Source organism: Psammomys obesus, unplaced genomic scaffold (assembly GCF_907164565.1).
Source record: "Psammomys obesus unplaced genomic scaffold, mPsaObe1.curated_primary_1811, whole genome shotgun sequence".
NCBI classification, from domain to species: Eukaryota; Metazoa; Chordata; class Mammalia; order Rodentia; family Muridae; genus Psammomys; species Psammomys obesus.
Genome location: NW_026596452.1, coordinates 2,475,567 through 2,499,204, shown reverse-complemented (window position 1 = coordinate 2,499,204; position 23,638 = coordinate 2,475,567). Strand labels below are relative to the sequence as shown.

General features: G+C 41.1%; 1 pseudogene; it reads right to left on the bottom strand.

Moving 5' to 3' along the window:
• Window positions 1–566: 566 nt before the first annotated feature.
• On the bottom strand, window positions 567–21,910 carry LOC129669896 (double-strand break repair protein MRE11-like; annotated as a pseudogene).
• Between the last annotated feature and the right edge of the window lie 1,728 nt (window positions 21,911–23,638).

The window sequence follows — 23,638 nt, the reverse complement described above, 5'->3', positions numbered from 1 at the left end:
CTCTGAAAGGCTCTGCCCTGCAGACTATCAATGCAGATGCTCAGACTTATGGGCAATCTTTGCACAGAGTGCAGGTTATCTTAGGAAAGAAGTGGGAAACAGTAAGATCTGGAAAGGATAGGAACTCCACAAGAGAGCAACAGAACCAAAAATTCTGAGCACAGTGGTCTTTCCTGAGACTGATACTCTAACCAAGGACTATGCATGGAGATAGCCTAAGACCTCTGCACAGATGTAGCCCCTGGCAGTTCAGTATCCAAGTGGGTTCCATTGTAATAGGAACAGGGACTGCCTCTGACATGAACTGATTGGCCTGTTCTTTAATTACCTCCCCCTGAGGGGGAAGCAGCATTACCAGGCCACAGAAGAAGACAATGCATCCACTCCTGATGAGACCTAATTGACTAGGATGAGAAAGAAGGAAAAGAAATCCTCCCCTATCAGTGGACTTGGGGAGGGGTATGCATTCAGAGGGTGGAGGAAGGGATGGATTGGGATGGGAGGAGGGAGAGAACCACAGGGGCGATACAAAGTGAATAAAGTGTAACTAATAAAGAAAAAAAGCATTATCTTTGGTTTCTTATTAGAGAACTGCTGCTCATGAAAGTGTAGTCATCATCATCCTCATCTGACTCAAAGTACACGCCTTTGGCTGTCTGGATCTGGGACATCCATTTACTAGATGTTGTGCCTGACCACCTTCGATCATCCTTGAAACTGGTAGGAAAAATGTCATTTTTATCAGATTCATCCACATCAATGGTCTCTGAGTAATTCTTAGTGGCTACGTTTTTAAAGGCTGCTTTCCGGTAGATCTGAAAGCATCTAGAATGGATATATTTCTAGATGATGATGCAGTGGTTTTTGAGATTCTGCCTCGCATAGCCATCTCCAATCCAGTGGGATATGAACAATGTACTACTAAGCTGTGCATTCTCTGAAATCGATGATTTTTTGAAGTAAATAAACTAAACTAAACTAAGCTAAACAAACAAAAAAAAAACAAAACAAAACAAAAAAAAAACAATCAACAGAACTTATCTTGGTTTGAACCTCCTCTGAGTGTCGTGCTCTGCCCTCTGATTCCTCTTTGCCCTCAGCCTCAGCCCTGGCCTTGGCCTCTGCTAGGCACTGCAGACAGGCTGTCTGTTCCATTAAGTCAAAACTCGGGTCATCAGGACACAAGGCTGAAGTGGAGCTCTCTGACTGAGATCTAAGTGCCAGGGCCCTGCTCATGGCCTCTCGAATTTTATCTTCTTCTTCAATGGTATTTCTCTGTCTACTTTCTCCGAAATGTAGGACCTCTTCATCAATTTTGTCCTCCAGGGATATGGCATTCCTTAAGAAACCACTGTGTTTTCTCCAGCTGGCACTTCACTAATTCCTCACTGGCATCTTTCTCTTCCTTGTCCACAAATTCTTGAATGGCTTCACCTATCTCTCTTTCTGTCAGCAGTGAGAGTTGAACATTCTTCTCTGCAGTCTGGAAATGCTGCTTTACAAGGTCTTCTGCTCTGTCATTCCTTCTGAAGCAGGTTTGGGGATGAGCTTCCCAAAGTTGATCTCTTCTCCTGTCTTTTCCTTTCGTTCCCTGTGCCTGAAGAAGTGGATGACACGTTTTGGTTTAGTGACCCAGTTCACAAACTTCTGGCTAAAACGAAGAACGATGAAAGGTTCAAAGTCTCCTCTCTGGTCCACTTTTATTCTTCATCTGGGCCTTTTCACACCATTATTGGAGTCCCTCCTCCTGGCCACATGTGGTTTCTTCTCCAGCTAATTCACTGTTGCTACCATTCTTGTACTCTCTCAAACTTTGTTATAAAACAACACATCAGGCCATTACAAGAGACTGTTTACATGCTTAGAATTCTTTATGAAAGATGAGTTCTACTTCAGTTTCAGAGCGCTGGCCACACAATGACCAAGATAGGTGGCAATTCTTACCAAAGAGAAACCAAGATAAGTGCTGTTGATTGTTTTTTTGTTTTGTTTTGTTTTGTTTATTTACTTCAAAAAATGATCGATTTCAGAGAATGCACAGCTTAGTAGTACATTGTTCATATCCCACTAGCTTTGCTGTAATATAAAATCTCTGATATGTTGCTATTATACCAGTTGCCTAGCTTATTGAGTAGAAACGTGAAATGGCTTAGGGAGTAAAGGCACCTACTCACAAGCCTGGCATGAGTTCTATCTCCAGGACCCACATGACAAAGAGAACTAACTCCCTCAATTTTCTTCTAACCTCCAAGTATGTATACACACACACACACACACACACACACACACACACACACACATATATTTATTTACATATATATATATATATATATGTAGTGTGTGTGTGTGTGTGTGTGTGTGTGTAATTTCTAAAAAAGAAACATGAAAGCTGTTTTTGTTTTAAACCCTGACCCTTCACTCCAGCTTATAGCTAGTTGATATCTGACTAAAATGGGTAAATAGGCTTGGCATCTCTGTTTTCATATTTCGTCTTCCTTTTTACTTTCTTAACTTGCAAATTATACATTACTCTGTCCATAAATTTTAATTCTATGACTGTAATACAGGGTTAACTTAACTCTATTTCTCATTGTTGCAGAAACACATTTTTTTTCTATGTTACCTTTGTGCTGTCTCGGCAGCTCAAGCATGGAAATTTTGTTGGTTCATACCAAACCATGAGGCTCAGAATTTATGAAATGTATGGTACTATCTAGAAAAGAAATTCAGCAGTTCCTGGGTTAAAGTGCCAGCCCATGGGCATTAAGCTTAAGACCACAATACTTACACACAAACAGGAAAACACTCTTTTGAATTTGTGCCCATGGGCAATGAATAGCTACAGAATGTTAGTACTCCAGAGAAACCCAATCAAAGCTTGCTGCTGCCTTTGATCAGTATGAGCTCCCTTTTGTCCATGAGTTGAAGTCCCAATAAAGGAGCCTAGCCTGATGTTTGATTTCACTGTTTCATATAATAAGATCCTGTCACCTGGTATCACTTGCACCAAAGATTCTGTCTCCCACTTGTTCCCTTACTTCTTCCCAAATCTTGGAAATCAGAAAGCAAATTGAATTGGAGGAAAAAACTAGTACCCAAGGCCTGAAGAAATGAGCTTCTAAAGTAAAATTTCCCCCTAGTCCTAGTGGTCTGGGGCTCCTTGACATGACTGCCTCTGTTTTTCTCTCTACCATCCACCCCTAAACTTCTCATGTTTCACATTTTAGAGAGATAAAGTAGAAAGGTTATTGTGGATGTCATTGTTTTTGATCTGCCATTTACCACTGTGTTACTCAGACTTTTCACTGCTAACTCAAATACATAAGAGGAACTATTTAAAGGAGGGAAAATCTATTTTGGCCAAGGATTTCATAGGTTTTTGTCTAGGCTCCATTGCTCAGAGTATGTGGCAAGTTAGCATATTATTGTGGAATGGCACAGTGGGGCAGAGCTGCTCAACTCCTGTCAGCCAAGAAGTAGAGAGAAGTAGGTGACAGGGATAAGATTTGATGCTTTCAATCATTTACTGTCCCAAGTAGGCTTTATATCCAGATGTCTCCATAACCTCTTAATAATGGCATTACACTATGACTCCATAAGGAGATAAGTTAATTAATGAAGTTGTCCCTTACTTCCCCAAAGCCTCATCTCTGACCATTGCAAAATGTAGAACCAAGCTTTTAGCACATAATCCTTTGAGGGTAGGGCTTCATATATAAGCTATAACAACCACCATCATACATTAAGTATTTGTTTGTTGATAACCTATAATGTAGGTGTTAAGAATGAGATCAAGTGTGTGTATTAAGTATATATTTTTCAAATTTTGTGAAAGGTCAATATTTTGCTTACTTGGCAAGATAATGGGTTAACCTCACAGCATCATGGATGCTGGTAGAAGATACATGATTCCTGATGATAAGGTTGAGGAGTAGGGAAGGTCCTTCATTAGACAGCTACATAGTAAAGAGATGACCCTGGCAGAAATGTTTCTCAGTGAGATATATGCAGGTAGAGAAGCCCTGAGCTTATCTCAGAAGATAAAACATGTGCAAACAAGGAGAACCAGCTTCTTAGTGGATTCCATATAGATAGTTAATATAGAAACTAGATTCAAAAGCTGTAGATTTAGTTTAGAAGCTGAGAATTTTTTCCTTTGTTTTTCTTTATTTTTTTATTTTTTATTAATTACACTTTATTCACTTTGTATCCCCCATAAACCCCTCCCAGTCCCACTCTCCCTACCCCTTCTTCACACATGCCCTTTCCCAAGTCCACTGAGAGGAGAGGTCTTCCTCTCTTTCCTTCTGATCTTAGTTTATCAGATATCATCATGGGTGGTTGCATTGTCATCTTCTGTGGCCTGGTAAGGCTGCTCCCCCCTCAGGGGGATGTGATCAAAGAGTAGTCCAATCAGATTATGTCAGAAGCAGTCCCTCTTCCCACTACTATGGAACCCACTTGGACACTAAACTGCCATGGGCTACATCTGTGCAGGGGTTCTAGGTTATCTCAATGCCTGATACTTGGTTGGAGTACGAGTCTCTGGGAAGACCTCTGTGTTCAAATTTTCTGGTTCTGTTGCTCTCCTTGTAGAGTTACTGTCCTCTCCAGATCATACTATTTCTTACTTCTTACATAAGATTCCATGCACACTGCCTAACAGTTGACCATAAGTCTCAGCGTCTGCTTTGATACCCTGCAGGGCAGAACCTTTCAGAGGCCCTCTATGGCAGGTTCCTAGGTTGTTTCCTGTTTTCTTCTTCTGATGTCCCTCCTCTTTGCCTTTATGGATGGGGATTGAGCGTTTTAGTCAGGGTCCTCTCTTTTGATTAGTTTCTTTAGGTGTACAGATTTTAGTAGGTTTATCCTATGTTATATATCTATATGAGTGAGTATATACCATGTGTGTCTTTCTGCTTCTGAGACAGCTCACTCAGGATGATCCTTTCCAGGTCCCTCCATTTACCTGCAAATTTCATGATTTCCTTATTTTTCATTGCTGAGTAATCTTCCACTGTGTAGATGTGCCACAATTTCTACATCCATTCTTCAGTTGAGGGGCATCTAAGGCTGTTTCCAGGTTCTGGTTATTACAAATAAGGCTGCTACAAACATGGTTGAGCAAATGTCCTTATTGTGTACTTGAGCCTCTTTTGGATATATGCCTCAGAGTGGTATAGCTGGATCTTGAGGAAGCACTATTCCTAGTTGTCTGAGAAAGTGCCAGATTTCCAGAGTGGTTGTAAAAGTTTACATTCCCACCAGCAGTGGAGGAGGGTTCCCCTTTCTCCACAGCATCTCCAGCATGTGTTGTCACTTGAGTTTTTCATCTTGGCCATTCTGATGGGTGTAAGGTGCAATCTCAGGGTCATTTTGATTTGCATTTCCCTAATGGCTAATGAGGTTGAGCATTTCTTTAAGTGTTTCTTTGCCATTCGATATTAATCTACAGAGAATTCTCTCTTTAGCTCTGTTCCCCATTTTTTAAGTGGATTACTTGGTTTGCTGCTTTTCAGCTTCTTTAGTTCTTTATATATACTGGATATTAGTCCTCTGTCAGATAAAGGGTTGGTGAAGATTCTTTTCCAATCTGAAAGCAGTCATTTTGTTTTAATGGCGGTGTCCTTTGTTTTACAGAAGCTTTTCAGTTTCATGAGGTCCCATTTATTGATTGTTGCTCTTAGAGCCTGTGCTGTTGTTGTCCTGTTCAGGAAGTTGTCTCCTGTACCAGTGAGTTTTAGGGTCTTCCCCACTTTTTCTTCTAACCCATTTAATGTGTCTGGTTTTATTTTGAGGTCTTTGATCCACTTGGACTTTAGTTTTGTGCAGGGTGATAAGTATGGATCTATTTGCATTTTTCTACATGTAGACTTCAAGTTAGACCAGCACCATTTGTTAAAAATGCCATCTTTTTTCCATTGTATTGTTTTGGCATCTTTGTCAAAGATCAGGTTTCCATAAGTGTGTGGGTTTATCTCTGGGTCTTCTGTTCAGTTCCATTGATCCACCATTCTGTTTCTATGCCAGTACCATGCAGTTTTTATTACTGTTGCTCTATAGTACAGCTTGAGATCAGGGATGGAGATACCTCCAGAAGATCTTTTATTGTAGAGGATTGTTTTAACAATTCTGAGTTTCTTGTTATTCCATATGAAGTTCAGAATTTTTCTTTCCAGATCTGTAAAGAATTGTTTTGGTAATTTGATGGGAATTGCATTGAATCTGTAGATTGCTTTTGGTAAGATGGCCATTTTTAGTATGTTAATCCTGCCAAGCCATGAACATGGGAGATTTTTCCATCTTCTGATATCTTCTTCTAATTCTTTCTTCAGAGACTTGAATTTTTTTTTTCATACAAGTCTTTGACTTGCTTGGTTAGGGTTACATCAAGGTACTTTATGTCATTTTTGGCGATTGTGAAGGGTGTTGTTTCCCTAATTTCTTTCTCAGACCTTTTGTCTTTTGTATACAGGAGGGCTACTGATTTTTTTGAGTTAATTTTGTAACCGGCCACTTTGCTGAAGGTGTTTATCAAAGCTGAGAATTTTAAAGGCTTTATCTCGCCAATATAACAGTTGACCCTCTGTGTACGGTGGGAAATACCTGTAATCCCAGCACTCAGAGAGGCAGAGGCAGAAGGACCTTTTTGAGTTTGAAGTGACCCTGGTCTATAAAGTGAGTCCAGGAAAGCCAAGGCTACACAGAGCAATCCTGTCTCACTAAAGAGAGAGAGAGAGAGAAAGAGAAAGAGAGAGAAAAATAAAGGAAGGAAGGAAGGAAGGAAGGAAGGAAGGAAGGAAGGAAGGAAGGAAGGAAGGAAGGAAAGAAAGAGAGAGAGAGAAAAGAAAAGAAAGAACAGTTGACCTTTGTTCTGAAAATGGCAGACCACGGTCTCTTTCTCTCATTACTTTTTGGTTGTTTCTACTCCCGTTGAAACTTTAGGTAGGACTTTCTTCCCAGGTGGTGGGTATTTCCTGAATCTGTGCCTCCCACACACACACCCGAGACAGGTTTTTTCAGGATAGGGATTCTCTGTGTAGCCCTGGATGCCTGGACTCGCTTTGTAGACCACTAGGCTTCGAACTCACAGAGATCAGCCTGCCTCTGCCTCCTTGGGTGCTGAGATTGAGGGCATGTTGTACCGTGTCTGGCTGTCTATGTACTTTTATATCTTCCACCCAACCACAGTTCTCCACACTTATTCCAATCAGCCAGATGACTCGAAACTCAATCCTTAGTTTGCATATATTCCTAAGCCAATCAGGCTCAGGTACTAGGCAGAAAAGCACCAGCCAAGAAGGTAGGGCTGGCAACTCAGCTTTGATTCCTTTCCCTTGCTACAGGGAGCTGTTTCTTTACCTCAAGCAAATACTGGTTGCCTGTTTTCTACTATTCTCACTCACTGTTCTTCATTTTTGTTACTTAACAAACCTGGGAGTTACTGACTTGGAGTGGATTGAGAGGCCATTGAGTTTTAAGGACCCAAGTTCTCTAAGCTAAGTTTATTTGAACCAAGAGCCATATTCCATCACTCTCAGAGAAGCAAAAAAAAAAAAAAAACAAACAAACAAACAAAAAAAAACCACTAAGTTAGAGGCAAAAGACAGCTCATTATTATTCACTATAGCAATGGCAAAAACCTCATTTGTCTCAGTTTCCAAACTCCAATTCCCAAAAGGAGTTGCAATGAAAGCCAACTGAAGCCTCTCCACACTGTGAGTAGAATTATAAGAAAGGACCTCAAAATTACAGAATCCAAGTCTTTTATAATGGGTAGAACAGACTTACTGCCTGAGCTTTGTTCAAAATGAAACATTAAATTAGATGGCAAGCCAGTATATCTTCAGCTCTCCATGGAAACAAGATCTGTACTTCCAGAGCTCTTTGTGTACAAATATTCTTGAAAAGACCCTCTAGAACAAAACCTCTCTGTTTTAATATCTCTGCTTACACGGCATGCAGCTATGCCAAGGCACTGCAGAGAACTGTATCTGAATACTGTTGTCCCATGTCAGTAACAGTAGTCATTGTTTTCAACATTTTTTTTTCAAATAAGAAAAATGAGGCCCCAGTGCTTATTTGTCTAGAATTCCAACTTTTATTTTAGGAGGTTAGGTCTGGGTGAGCTGAAATCCTGGGCTGTTTCCCGGGTGCCCAGAGAAACGACTATAAAACATTAACTGTGTCCAAAAACAGACCTTGGGAAGATGGAAACAAAGGATGTTTTCTGTACCCCTAAGTAGTATGGAGGGCACAGATGGGTTCCAGAACAGTCTTTATCAGAAACTATCAAGAAGCTTAAGCTTTTCCAAGTGTGTGTTCTACCTCACACTAATCTCCCCCTTTGTCTTCTGGTTGTGGATCAGATAAAAATTCTCAGCTACCACTCTAGCCAGTTCCATGCCTGCCTACCTGCTGCTCTGCTCCCTACCATGATGGTCATGAACTCATGCTCTGAAACTGTAAGCCCCCATTTCTTTTATAAGTTGTTTTTTTTTCTTCTGTTTTTGTGATTATTGTTATTATTTATTATAATTTATTTACTTTTTACTCTGGCTGTAGTGCCCTCCCTCATCACCTCCAAGTCCCCCCTGCCTCCCTCTTCCCCTACCCCATGTCCCTCCCCTTGTACACAGATAGGGGACATCCTCCTCCCCTACTATCTGATCCTAGCCTATCAGGTCTCATCACAATTTCTGTATCTGTTCTTCATTTGAGGGACATCTGGGTTATTTCCAGATTCTTGCTATTATGAATAAAGTTGCTATGAGCATAGTTGAACAAATGTCCTTGTTGTATGATTGAGCATCTTTAAGATATATGCCCAGGAGTGAATAAATGCCACATAAAAGGCAACTTATAACTTTATCAGAAAATTATGAATTGTACTACCTCATGATCCAGCTATAAGTTGCCTTTTATGTGGTATTTTCTCAGCAATAGAAGAGTAACTAAAACATTCAGTATCTTTGAACTGTGAACCCCAATTAAACTCGTTTCCCCTGTAGTTGATTTTGTCAGACTGTTTTATCAAAGCAACAGAATAGATACTAAGACTCATGGAATGAAATTATTTAAAAAAAAACATACATTTGTTCTTAACATGTACAGTTTCCTCTTTCTATCATTATTTCCTAAATAATACAGTTTGACTATTTACACAGAAGTTACATTGTAGTCAATATTACAAGTAATTTGGTAGTGATAAAAAACATATGAGAAGAAGAGAATAGGTTCTCTGCAAATATGGTACCAATTTTGTAAGGAAACCAGGTTTCCATAGGTACAGGTGTTTGTTTAGTTGGTTTTAGTTTGGTTGGGTTAGAGACAAAAGCCAGGGCCTTCTCCATAGCACTGAGCTCTAGCCTTTACACACTCATTTCTACATCTCATTTGTTTCAGGCTAATCAAGTAGAGAACAGCAAATCAGAAGTCCAAATTTTACTTTTTTAAATAAAGTAGGCAGGATACCACTATATGTAAGTGATCGGTATTGGCTCAGGACCACCAAGACAGAGTTCTCAGCACAAAGGAGATGTATTTGCCCCAGAGGAACAAACAGCAGGGAATAAGACACAAAGACAGGAGATAGAGAAAGGAGATGGGGAAGGGAACAAGTGAGAAGGGGAATGGTATTTGTCCCAGAGGACACAGAACTGCCTCTGGATAAAGGAGACAGAAGTGGAAACAAGTGGAAACTCCATGTTATGATGAGGTGTTTAATTTTAATTGGACATATTAATTAGGTGAGCCAAAGGATGCTTTTGATTTCTGGACCTCAAAACTTTGATAGATACATCTTGGTATCTATCTATCCTCCTTAGCCTCAGGAGGAGGAAGTGGCCATAAAAGAAAATAGACCTTGGTGACTAGCTTTAGGAATGTAATCTAATGCTTTTTAGCAATGTAGGGGGAATGAGAGAGAAGGGCAAGGCATGCCAGAGCCATGTTTGCCATTCTGGGGGTGGCTAGAGCCAATTGGAAATAGGAGAAACTTTCCTATAGACAAAGTAGTTAAAGTGAGTTACATTTGGTCTAGGTTAAGATAGTGACTATGTAGAGGCATGGTGACACACCAATAATCTTAGCACTTTGCAGATGAAGACAGAAAGATTGTATATTCAAATCCAGGATGGACTGTAAAAATCTGTGTCCAAAATAGTACTGACTGAGTCAGAAATAAAAAGTCCATTGGTGGCTGCAAGTGACAAAACTGAAGCTAAGCTTTGGAACTGAACTCTCATTCTGAAGTGACTACAGTGTGCTGAATAGTTTTGTTGTTGTTTTTCTTGTTAGTTAGTTTGTTTTATCAACCTGACACAAGTCAGAGTCACAGAAAAAAAGAGGAAACCTAAACTGAAAGTACCTCAGTCAGATGTCTATAGGCAAATCGGGGGGGGGTGTATTATTGTGATTAATGATTGACGTGGGAGGACTCAGAACACTGTTGGTGGTACTGCCTGGGCTGTATCAGAAAGCAGGATGAGTAAGCCATGGCGAGCAAGTCAGTAAAGAGTATTCCTCCATGACCTCTTGTTATGTGATAAGACTATTTCTAGGAAGTCACAACATACATCTACTCACTCCAGATAGGGAGCACATGACTGCCTAAAGCATAAATGTCACCAAGTTCTAACTTGGTGAGCCAATAAGTTATATTGGAGTTACTTAAAGGAATATGGGGAAGGGGTTATTTATAGGAGCAGAAATGACTCAAAGACAGCTGCATCACAAGGCCCATGGCATCACAGGTGACAGATCACAAAAACTGGGGACCTGGGAACACCCAACAGTTTAGTGAGTGTCCTTTCCAGGAGACTAAGTTGATGTCAACCTCTTCTAGTCAGCTAGTCTAGTCTTGGAGGCTTCTTTGCAGATTGACTTGTCTGAGACTGACTCTCAGCTGTCTTTGCTATTTATATAGTCTTGGGAAAGGAAATTCCTAGTGAATCTGGCCAGTTTTAGAGCCTTCAGATGTTATTTCAGGCTGTTTACCTTCTTTCTTAAAGAACTTTCTTGGGAGATGGAAACAAAGTGCTTCTTCTCCATGTTGGTTTTGTTCATGGTGTTTTAACACAGCAATGGAAAACAAACTAGTACATATAGCCTTCAGCTTCTGCCAAGACTACATAGGTACATCCCAGACACTAGGCAAATAGTTGAATTTTAGTAAATTTAATCATAATCTAATCATTGGTTCTCAACCTGTGGGCATGATCCCATTTGCCAAGCTTCTATCTTCAAAAATATTTATAGTATGATTCATAACAGTAACAAAATTACAGTTGTGAAGTAGCAACAAAAATAATTTTATGGTTCAGTGGTCACTACAACATGTGGAACTGTATTAAAAAATCATAGCGGGAGGTGGGGCAAGATGTCGGTGCCAGGAGGACTCTCATTCTGAGGAGCAGCACAGCAGGATTGGCACAGTGACCAGCAATCAGAACTCGCGGCCATAAAACACAAGGGATTGTGTTTCACAGGTGAGAGAATACCCCATGATGGGGGATTCAATCAGTTTTAACTCACCCGGCTAAACCGTGGAAGAGATCCCGGTTCCGCCAGGCTCTAGGTCACCAGCCCAGAGGTACCCGCCAGTGCAATCTGGTCACGGTCCCAGACAGAACTGGGGGCCCACAACATCATAGACTGGATTTCCCAGTCGAGAGATAACCCCACGGAGCAGGAAACAATTGGGACCGACCTCAGGTTACCCAGACATCCCCTGGAAAAGACTCGGGTTCCGCGGGTGCCCCAAGAGCCAGTCTGGACCCAGAGCCTGGACACAGGCACCTGCCGGCGTGCCTGATTCGCCACCTCAGATAGAACTGTGGGCACCAGGGCACCAGACTGCGTGTCTCTGGCAGGAGGAAAACCCCAGCGAAGGGGGTCAGCAGCTCTAACGCTTAGGACACCCAGCACCAAAACATTTCCTGGACTCACGAAGACTCTAGTGGAGGCAGGAGCGCTGTGCTCTGCCACCATTATTGAGTTCCCCTAGGGCACTGGGACACACAGCTGCATCCTCAGACCTACAAAAGCCAGAGAGCCATTACAGCAGCCCTCAGATACTGTGCCAAGGATCAGCTAGTTATTCCTAGCTAAACTGTCAAAACTGTGGGAATCCCTGGTCCTCCAAGAGGGCTGCACCCACAGAGTCTGGACGAGAGCAGTGCCTGCAGCCTCCATCCCAGACAGAGACACACAGCTTCTGGTCCAGAGTGAGGCACCCAGCCTCCAGACCAGAGCAGTGCCCCCAGGTGCCAACTCAACCTAGGTGCACATTCTCCAGGTCCAGAGCAGAGCAATCAGCCTCTGGCCCAGAGACTTGCTGAGTGCACCTCCCACTTTCCCGGACAGAACTGTGCGCCCCAGGATAACAGACTGAGTTTCCCTGTTGGGAGAAAACCCCACAGCTAGGGAATCAGCAGTTTCTTCAAGAGGACTGTACATGGAAATTTAGTGAGCAGCAGCATACTAAATTTATAACAAGAAACCCAGCAGTGGGGCAGCTGTCTTGAGAACTTCTATGGGTAAGAGGAGATCCCCCCCTGCCTAACAGAGACCACAGCTACTACTCAGGGCTATAAACCTGAGGTGAGCAGTGGCAACTCCTGAGAAACACTGGCCATACAGTGACCATAACCAAAAAGCAGAGAAGGACTCCTTCAGGAAAAATCATCTTCCGGCCAAGGGGATACGCCCTACCTCAGGACTCCAGGAAGCACAGAAACTAACAGCCAACACCTAAATCAGCCCAATGGGTAGAGGTCAGCGTAAAGGCTCAACCAACAAAAGACAGAGCAATATGTTATCTCCAGAACCCAGCCGTCTAGGGGCGAACAGCCTTGAACAATGCAGAATAATAGAAAATCAAGATGACCTTACATCTATGTTGATGAACAGGATGATAGAGGAAACAAATAAAATACCTAAAGAATTAGAGGAAGATAAAACCAAACAGATCATGGCTATCCGTAAAGAAATGGAGGAAGATAAAGACAAGCAAATTAGGGCCATCCATGAAGAAATACGGGAAGATGCAGCCAAACAGCTTGTGGCCTTCAGAGAAGAAATAATTAAATCACTGAAAGAAATCAAAGAGACAGAGTTGAAGGAACTAAAAGAAAAAGAGGAAAATACAATTAGACAGGTGAAGGAAGTAAACAAAACAACTCAAGACCTGAAGATAGAACTAGAAAAATTAAAGAAAACACAAATGGAGGAAATAATGGAGAGGAAGAATTTAGGGAAGAAAACAGGAACTACAGAGGTAAGCATAACCAACAGAATACAAGAAATGGAAAAAAGAATATCAGGTGTAGAAGATACAATGGAAGAAATCGACATATCTGTCAAAGAAAATGATAAATCCAAAAAATTCCTGACACAGACCATCCAGGAAATCCAAGACAATATGAAAAGACAAAATCTAAGAATAATAGGAATAGAGGAAAAAGAAGACTCCCTTCTCCAAGGCCCAGAAAATATTTTCAACAAAATCATTGAAGAAAATTTCCCCAAGTTAAAGGAGAAGCCAATAAGGATACATGAGGCCTACAGAACACCCAACAAATTTGACCAGAAAAGAAAATCCTCCCGCTACATAATAATCAAAACAGTAAGTATACAGAACAAAGAAAAAATACTAAAAGGTGCAAGGGAAAAAGGCCAAGTAACATATAACGGCAAACCCATTAGAATCACACCTGACTTTTCAACAGAAACTATGAAAGCCAGAAGGGCCTGGACAGATATCATGCAGACCCTAAGAGAACACAGATGTCAACCCAGGCTACTATACCCTGCAAAACTCTCAGTCCTCATAGATGGAGAAAACAAGATATTCAATGACAAAAACAAATTTCAACAATACCTACACAAAAATCCAGCATTACAGAAGACACTGGAAGGGAAAATACAACCCAAGAAAATTAGCTTCTGTCAAGAAAACACAGGAAATAATTAACCTTACTACAGCAAAACAAAAAGCAACCAAGCACACAACCTTATGACCACAGCCACGATCAAAATCAAAGGATCTAACAGCCACTGGTCATTAATCTCTCTCAACATCAATGGACTCAACTCTCCAGTAAAAAGACACAGATTAACAGAATGGATATGTAAACAAAACCCAGCAATCTGTTACATACAAGAAACACACCTAAGACACAAAGATAGACATTACCTGAGGGTAAAAGGTTGGAAGATGACTTTCCAAACAAATGGACCCAAGAAACAAGCAGGAGTAGCCATTATAATAACTGATAAAATAGACTTTCAACCAAAATTAATAAAAAGAGATGAGGAAGGACACTTCATACTCATCAAGGGAAAATTCCACAGGGAAGACATCACAATCCTGAACATCTATGCCCCAAATACAAGAGCACCCACATTTGTAAAAGAAACATTGATAAAATTTAAACCACATATAGATCCCCACACATTAATAGTGGGAGACTTCAACACCCCACTCTCAACAAAGGACAGGTCAACAAAACAGAAATTAAACAAAGAAACAATATATCTGACAGAGGTCATGAATCAAATGGACCTCACAGACATTTACAGTACTTTTCACCCAAACACAAAAGAATTTACCTTCTTCTCAGCACCTCATGGAACCGTCTCCAAAATAGACCATATAGTTGATCACAAAGCAAGCCTCAACAGATACAAGAAGACTGAAATAATCCCTTGTATCCTGTCTGATCACCATGGAATAAAGCTGGACTTCAACAACAACAGAAATAGCAAAAAGCCTACACACACATGGAAACTGAACAACTTGTTACTAAATGACAGCTGGGTCAGGGAAGAAATAAAGAAAGACATTAAAGCCTTTCTAGAACTCAATGAAAATGAAGACACAACATACCCAAAATTGTGGGACACAATGAAACAGTGCTAAGAGGAAAGTTCATAGCACTAAGTGCCTTCAAGAAGAAATTCGAGACAGCTCATTCAAGCAACTTAATAGCCCACTTAAAAACCCTAGAAAAAGAAGAAGCAGACACACCAAAAAGGAGTAGACGGCTGGAAATAATCAAACTCAAGGCTGAAATCAATCAATTAGAAACAAATAAAACAATTCAAAAATCAATGAAACTAAGAGCTGGTTCTTTGAGAAAATCAACAAGATCGACAAACCCTTAGCCAAGCTAACTAAAAGGCAGAGAGACACCACCTAAATCAACAAAATCAGAAATGAAAAGGGGGACATAACTACAGACACTGAGGAAATCCAAACAACCATTAGGACTTACTTGAAAAGTCTATACTCAACAAAATTTGAAAATCTAAATGAAATGGACAATTTTCTTGATTGATTTGACTTACCAAAGCTGAATCAGGACCAGGTAAATCAATTAAATAGTCCTATATCCCCCAAAGAAATAGAAGCAGTCATCAGAAATCTCCCATCCAAAAAAAGCCCAGGACCAGATGGCTTCAGCGCAGAATTCTACCAGACCTTCAAAGAAGAGCTAACTCCAATTCTCTTCAAACTATTCCACAAAATAGAAACAGAAGGAACATTACCAAACTCATTCTATGAAGCCACAATGACCTTGGTACCTAAACCTCACAAAGACTCAACAAAGAAAGAGAATTTCAGGCCAATCTCCCTTATGGACATTGATGCAAAAATACTTAACAAAATACTTGCAAACCGAATCCAAGAACACATCAAAGATATTATCCACTATGACCAAGTAGGCTTCATCCCAGGTATGCAGGGGTTGTTCAATATACAGAAATCCATCAATGTGATCCACCATATTAACAAACTGAAAGAAAAAAAACCACATGATAATCTCCCTAGATGCTGAAAAAGCATTTGACAAAATCCAACATCCATTCATGTTTAAAGTACTGAAGAGATCAGGGATACAAGGCACATATCTAAACATAGTAAAGGCGATATACAACAAGCCTATAGCCAACCTCAAACTGAATGGAGAGAAACTTAAAGCAATCCCACTGAAATCAGGGACAAGAAAAGGCTGCCCACTCTCTCCATATCTCTTCAACATAGTTCTGGAAGTCCTTGCTAGTTCAATGAGACAGTTGAAGGAGATCAAGGGGATACAGATGGGAAAGGAAGAAGTCAAATTATCACTATTTGCAGATGATATGACAGTATATATGAGTGACCCCAAAAACTCTACCAGGGAACTCCTACAGCTGATAAACACTTTCAGCAATGTGGCCGGATACAAAATTAACTCAAAAAAATCAGTAGCACTCCTGTATACAAAAGACAAAAGGGCTGAGAAAGAAATTAGAGAAACAACACCCTTCACAATAGCCACAAATGACATAAAGTACCTTGGTGTAACCCTAACCAAGGAAGTCAAAGACTTGTATGAAAAAAAATTTCAAGTCTCTGAAGAAAGAATTAGAGGAAGATATGAAAAGATGGAAAGATCTCCCATGCTCATGGCTTGGCAGGATTAACATAGTAAAAATGGCCATCTTACCAAAAGCAATCTACAGATTTAATGCAATTCCCATCAAATTGCCAACACAATTCTTTACAGACCTGGAAAGAAAAATTCTCGACTTTGTATCGAATAACAAGAAACCGAGAATTGCTAAAACAATCCTGTACAATAAAAGATCTTCTGGAGGTATCTCCATCCCTGATCTCAAGCTGTACTATAGAGCAACAGTTATAAAAACTGCATGGTACTGGCATAGAAACAGAATGGTGGATCAATGGAATCGAACAGAAGACACAGAAATAAACCCACACACTTACGGACACCTGATTTTTGACAAAGATGACAAAACCATACAATGGAAAAAAGATAGCATCTTCAACAAATGGTGATGGTCCAAATGGATGTCTACATGTAGAAAAATGAAAATAGATCCATACTTATCACCCTGCTCAAAACTGAAGTCCAAGTGGATCAAAGACCTCAACATAAAACCAGACACATTAAATTGGCTAGAAAAAAAGTGGGGAATACCCTAGAACTCATTGGTACAGGAGAAAACTTCCTGAACAGAACACCAACAGCACAGGCTCTAAGAGCAACAATCAATAAATGGGACCTCATGAAATTGAAAAGCTTCTGTAAAGCAAAGGACACCGTCATCAAAACAAAGCGACTGCCTACAGATTGGGAAAGAATCATCACCAACCCTCTATCTGACAGAGGACTCATATCCAATATATATAAAGAACTAAACAAGCTGAAAAGCAACAAACCAAGTAATCCACTTAAAAAATGGGGAACAGAGCTAAAGAGAGAATTCTCTGTAGAGGAATATCGAATGGCAGAGAAGCACTTAAAGAAATGCTCAACCTCATTAGCCATTAGGGAAATGCAAATCAAAACAACCCTGAGATTTCACCTTACACCCATCAGAATGGCCAAGATCAAAAACTCAAGTGACAACACATGCTGGAGAGGTTGTGGAGAAAGGGGAACCCTCCTCCACTGCTGGTGGGAATATAAACTGGTACAACCACTCTGGAAATCAATCTGGCACTTTCTCAGACAACTAGGAATAGCACTTCCTCAAGATCCAGCCATACAACTCCTAGGCATATACCCAAAAGAGGCACAAGTATACAAAAAGGACATTTGCTCAACCATGTTTGTAGCAGCTTTATTTGTAATAGCCAGAAGCTGGAAACAACCCAGATGCTTCTCAACTGAAGAATGGATGCAGAAACTGTGGTACATCTATATAATGGAGTATTACTCAGCAATGAAAAATAAGGAAATCATGAAATTTGCAGGTAAATGGTGGGACCTGGAAAGGATCATCCTGAGTGAGTTGACCCAGAAGCAAAAAGACACACATGGTATATACTCACTCATATAAACATACAAAATAGAATAAACCCACTAAAATCTGTACATCTAAACAAACTAAGCAAAAGAGAGGACCCTAACTAAAATGTTCAATCCCCATCCTGAAAGGCAAAGAGGATGGACATCAGAAGAAAAAGAAAATAGGAAACAACCTCAGAACCTGCTACAGAGGGCCTCTGAAAGCCAGAAGAAAACAGGAAACAACCTTGAAACCTGCCACAGAGGGCCTCTGAAAGCTTCTGCAGTATAGACTGTCTAAGCAGATGCTGAGCCTGATGGCCAACTGATGGGCAGAGTGAATGGAATTTTATGTAAGAAGTGGGAAATAGTAAGAGCTGGAGGGGATGGGAACTCCACAAGGAGAGCAACAGAACAAGATAATTTGAACACAGGGAACTTCCCAGAGACTCATACTCCAACCAAGGACTATTTGTGGAGATGACCTGGAACCCCTGCACAGGTGTAGCCCATGGCAGTTCAGTGTCCAAGTGGGTTACATAGTAATGGGAAGAGGGACTGCCTCTGACATAATCTGATTGGCCTGCTCATTGATCACTTCCCCCTGAGGGGGGAGCAGCCTTACCAGGCCACAGTAGAGGACAATGCAGCCACTTTTGATGAGAACTGATAGACTAAGATCAGAAAGGAGAGGAGAACCTCACCTATCAGTGGACTTGGGGAGTGGCATGCATGCAGAAATGGGAGGGAGGGTGGGATCGGGAGGGGAGGAGGGAGGGGCTTATGGGGGGATACAAAATGAATAAAGTGTAATAAAAAAATCATAGCATTAGGATGGTGTGGTAGTTTGAAAGAAAGTTGCCCCCATAGGATCATAGGGAGCAGCATTATTAGGAGATGTGGCCTTGTTGGAGAAAGTGTGTCTCAGTCTCTTCCTCTGCCTGCCGATGAAGATGTAGAACTCTCAACCTATGTCTCCACCACCACATCTGCCTGCATGTCACTATGCTCCTGCCATGATAATGGACTAAACCTCTGAACTGTAAGCCAGCCCCAATTAAATGTTTTCTTTATAAGAGTTGCCATGGTCTTGGTGTCTCTCCAAAACAGTAGAAACCCTAACTAAAACAGAAGTTTGAAAACTACTGTTCTAGAAGGCCCAGAGAGCAAATCTTTCAGGCTTCACAGTATATATAGAAACTGTGGCAAACATCAGATCTGCTGCTCCTCCAAAGCAGCCAGAGACATAGACGTGAGCAGTATGGCATGATTCCAACAAAACCTATTGCAAAAATAGACATCAGGATGAATTTGGCCCATGAGATATAGTTTAGAACCCCTCATCTAAACGTACTGGAAGATATCATGTTGAATAAACTAAACATGTATGGAGTTCTTCACTACATTAAGAAGTCCTCTCATGCTAGGCATGGTGACACATGTCTGTGACTCTCGCCTGCAGGAGACAAAGGCAGAAGTATATCAATTTTGAGAGTTCCAGACAAGAGTCTCAGCTACCTAATGAGATCCCATCTCTAAATAAATAAATAAGTGAACAAACAAACCAAACAACAATAAAATCCCTCAAAACAGTAAAGTCATTTCATGCTGGCCATGGTGATATACAGCTGTAATCCCAGCACTAAGAGGCTGAAGCAGAAAGACTGTGTTCAGACCATCCTGGACTAACATAATGTGACCATGTCTTGACAGGAAATGGGGATCTTTCATAATATATATTCCATATTCTACTTGTACTTACTTCCTCCTGCCTCTCATCCTTTTTGTAAGCAGGATATTGAATTTGTGACACACTAGGCAAACATTCACAGAATGCCATTGTAACTGGAAGTATTCCTGATCAGTGATTTTATTTAGTCTCCTAACATGAAATAAACCTGTGTTTAAATTGTCTCAGAATAATGAGAATTCGATGATTCACTAAAAGCTACAAGGAAGATTGATCCAAAATTGCCTTAATGGCCCATGCTGCCATCAAAATAAAATTGTTTTTCTTTATATCTAATCTCAATCTGTTGCTGTTATTCAGACCAATTTTTTTCTTGGCCTATCTTCTTCAAAAATAGTAAACATTCAGTTTGTCACTTCTTCAATGTTACTCTTTTCAGGATGAAAATTCACTTATAAAGCTGGCTTGGGATAACCAAAACTTCCATGGATATAGTTAGCCATCCCTTTGGGCTAGCCCCTTAGAGTCGCAGGCATTTTCCTAGAGGCAGTAATGTCTCACCATATCATCTGTAATCCATGGTACAGCTCTTAACCAGCTTTATCCCCATTCCTTCCCCTCCAAGCAAAACTTCACATAGATATAGTATTCAAAAACCAGTATCTCAGTGAGTAGAGTACTTACCTAGCATCCACAAGACCTGAGTTTGATCCCCAGCACTCAGGAAAACATACCATGGTGGTTCAGCCTGTGGAGGCAAAAGGATCAGAAGTTCAAAGTTATCTTCAGACACAGAGAAAATTGAACATCAGCTTGGACTACATGAGACCCTGTTTCAAAAGAGAGAGAGAGAGACAGAGAGAGAAGAAAAGAAAATGAAAAGGAAAATATGGGGAAAGAGTCAATTGCATGGCAGTGAGTAAAATGTGACTTTAAAAACATTTATCATAACTAACTTTTTCTGTAAACTCATGTGGGGAGCAAAGTCCATAAGTAAGCATAAGAAGCAACTTATGGGCAGTATCTCACAGTATGTCACAGATAGCAGAAGTGGATTTACTATGAAGCTTTTCTGCAATGCCCTCACTATCTAGGTCCTGGAAGAAGTCCTAGCTATAACGTCATGTAGTCAAATATTTCTCAAAAGTCCACAAAAGGCACTACTTACCTTAGACCTCTGTCATTCTTCCTTCTGTCTTCCTTGCTTTGTTTGGTTTTTAGCCTTGGGCCTCCTTGTGTAGACCAGGCTGGCCACAAACTCACAGAGATCCACCTGCCTCTGCCTTCTGAGTGCTGGATTAAGGTGTGTGACACCAGGCGTGGCAAGCACTGTCTCAGTTCACTGTCACATTTTTGTTGCAGGGCTAGGAATGGAAGCCAGAGCCTGACCAACCCCTGTACAGCAACGACTCTTCCACCAAGCTCCACCTCCACCTCTACCTCCACCTCCACCTCCCAAGCTCTTTTTCACTCCACAGAACTCTCCATTATGTATCCTCCCCTGTAGGGTAAGGGTAGACAGGTAGCAGACATTTATAAATACATATCCTTTGAAATTTTGTTTATTTTCAATAAACTCATATTCAAATATATTTTATCCAGTGAGAACCTTTGCCTACACATGTACACACACACAACAAGCCTTCACCCTGGTTACCACCCCAGAAAGAAAAATGACCAAATATGGCTATAAGTAATAGCTGGAAATAAATCAATTAAGTTTCATCTACTTAGACCAGGAGAAGAAAAAAAAACAAAACAGAATCTGAGGAGGTGGGGCATGTTTTCACAGTGGTGTCACAGATGAAACATTTCCATACAGGATAAGCCACCCAGTAGTTTATTTGCCATACACCTTGGTTCTACCCTCCCCATTCTTATAATAATGCATGTTCCCCAATTACCTCATCTAGAAGACAGTGATTGGCTTTCTGGTATTTGAATCAGAATATGCCTTAAAGTGAAATTTTGGTAAGTTTGCATTGTATCTCTTATTAACACAGGCCATATTACTCAGAGCACACAGCCTATGGTAGCAATCAACAAAGTTCAGAACTGACCTTCAAGGCTGAAGAAAACATGGGCAGCTAAATCTGACTAGAATAAGCTTTGATGTTGATACCTCCACTTCCTAACCATGGTATTTTCAGGAAAAGATGATATGCAAGCAATGACAGAATGACACTTTCTCTAAATGCTATGGGTATGGATTTAGAGTCAGAGTGCTATAGCCCTCTACCTCCAGGGAGATGTTCCCAAACAAAGAGTTCAGTACACTGCTCAAGTAGAGTCATTCTTTTTTGATGAGAACCCTCTCAAATTCTGGGCAGGAAAATATACTTTTTGTTTTGAGCCTCACATCGCCCAGCCTGGTAGCAAACTCTGTGGGACTCAGCTGGATAAGGTTGAGGTCGGTCATCTCCGGATAGCCAATCATTTGTGTTAGGTCTATTATGATAGACTTTTTTTCTCAGCAGGGTTTTGAAGTCTCCCCTGATCTGGGTGATTCCAGATCTTGTAAGGAGGTCACATGGCCCCCAGAGCAGATTATAGACCAGACCCTTCCCCTGATAAGGAAACTGCTCTAGCAAGTATCTAGGAATTCCTAGAAGCAGCCCACCATGCTATGGAGTTTAGTCCATCAGTGACCTTCAGTTGTACTTGGAGATTCCTCCCCCCTCCCAGTATAATCAAGTACTGAATTTTCTTTTTTGTGATAGGATAATTTACGTATCCCTCGTTATGCCCAAGTTTTATAGACCCCAAAGACCACCAAGGAGCCAATTCCAATGCAAACACAGTAGGACCTTTTATTACAAGCTCAAACTCGGGCCCACACTGTCAGCAATGCAGCCATGTAGAGTGTAGAGCCCTTAGCTCAAGGGCAGGAGGGTTTTTTATTGGTTTACAGCAAGGTTTGGGAAATTACAGCTTAGCAGTTACACAATTATTTGGCAAAGGCAGGCTTGTTATAAGGTGATTGTGGGTAACTAACATTGAGAAAACTATCTATAGACCTCAGGAATGTTAGGTGTTTCCATGCCATGAAAGTTCTACTACCAGGTTGATGGGCTGCCCGGTACAGATGCCCCACCCTGAGAAAAGATACCTTCTCATTCTTGTGGTTACCTCCAGACTATTCATTGGGTAGGAAACTTTATTATCTACTTCTTGTAATTGGTACCTTATTGCCTAGTTCCTGGCGACTGGGGGTGAGGGGCAACTATTTCCTGGTGACTTTGGGAAGAGGATCAGACCTGGTTCTCTCACCCTGACGCCTTGACCCCAGTGAATCAAACACATTCACCCTCGAAATCCCTCCCTCTGCCCAGGGTTTATATTGCCCTTGAGTTCACATGAATAAAGGTTTGCAGGTTCTTCCTTTCTCACTTCAAGATAGTCTGAAATTCATCATTTATCCAACACTGGGCTGCATCACATAGGGCCTGTCCTCTGGTCCACTGAGCCTGGGCCTCCCTGGGCCTGGGCCTCCCTGGGCCTGTATTTTGGCTGAAAGCTGATCAAGCATAAGCTTGGGCCTGCACCTCTGCCATGCTTAACATAGCAGCTTGACCAAGAGCTGTAACACTTTGGTATTGGCCATAGGCTTTGGAATGCCTGAGCTTCCATTGTCACTGGTGACCTCATGTTAAAAGAACCAAACTGTAACACTTGGGAAAACCTTTTCCACAACCTGGCTTAGTGCACTCAGGCTTCACTATAAAGTGCTCTAGCTTCCTCTGAGAGAAATGGAACCCCCATTCTCTGTCTTGAAGCTGAGTTCCAGGACCCCAGAGATCCAGGCCTTCACCAAATCACGAATGACAAATCTCACTATGCATCTGAGGATGACTTTGAATTTTCAGTCTTCCTGTCTCCACCTCTGCAGTGCTGGGCTTTCAGTTGAGCCACCATGCTTGTTTTGGGCAGTGCCGGGGATTAAGCTCGGACCTTCATGAAAAGGAGGCGAACATTCTATCAACTACTCTTGCTCTAGGAAGATAAATTACTGACTGTGTTATTAGTGGAGGAAAATCTCTCTAGTTCAGAAAACTTTAAAATATTCATTCCAATTCTCAACCCTCCTTCTGATCTGTTACCACTCCACGAACACTAAATAACTATTTGCAGCTCACACAACTGTTTC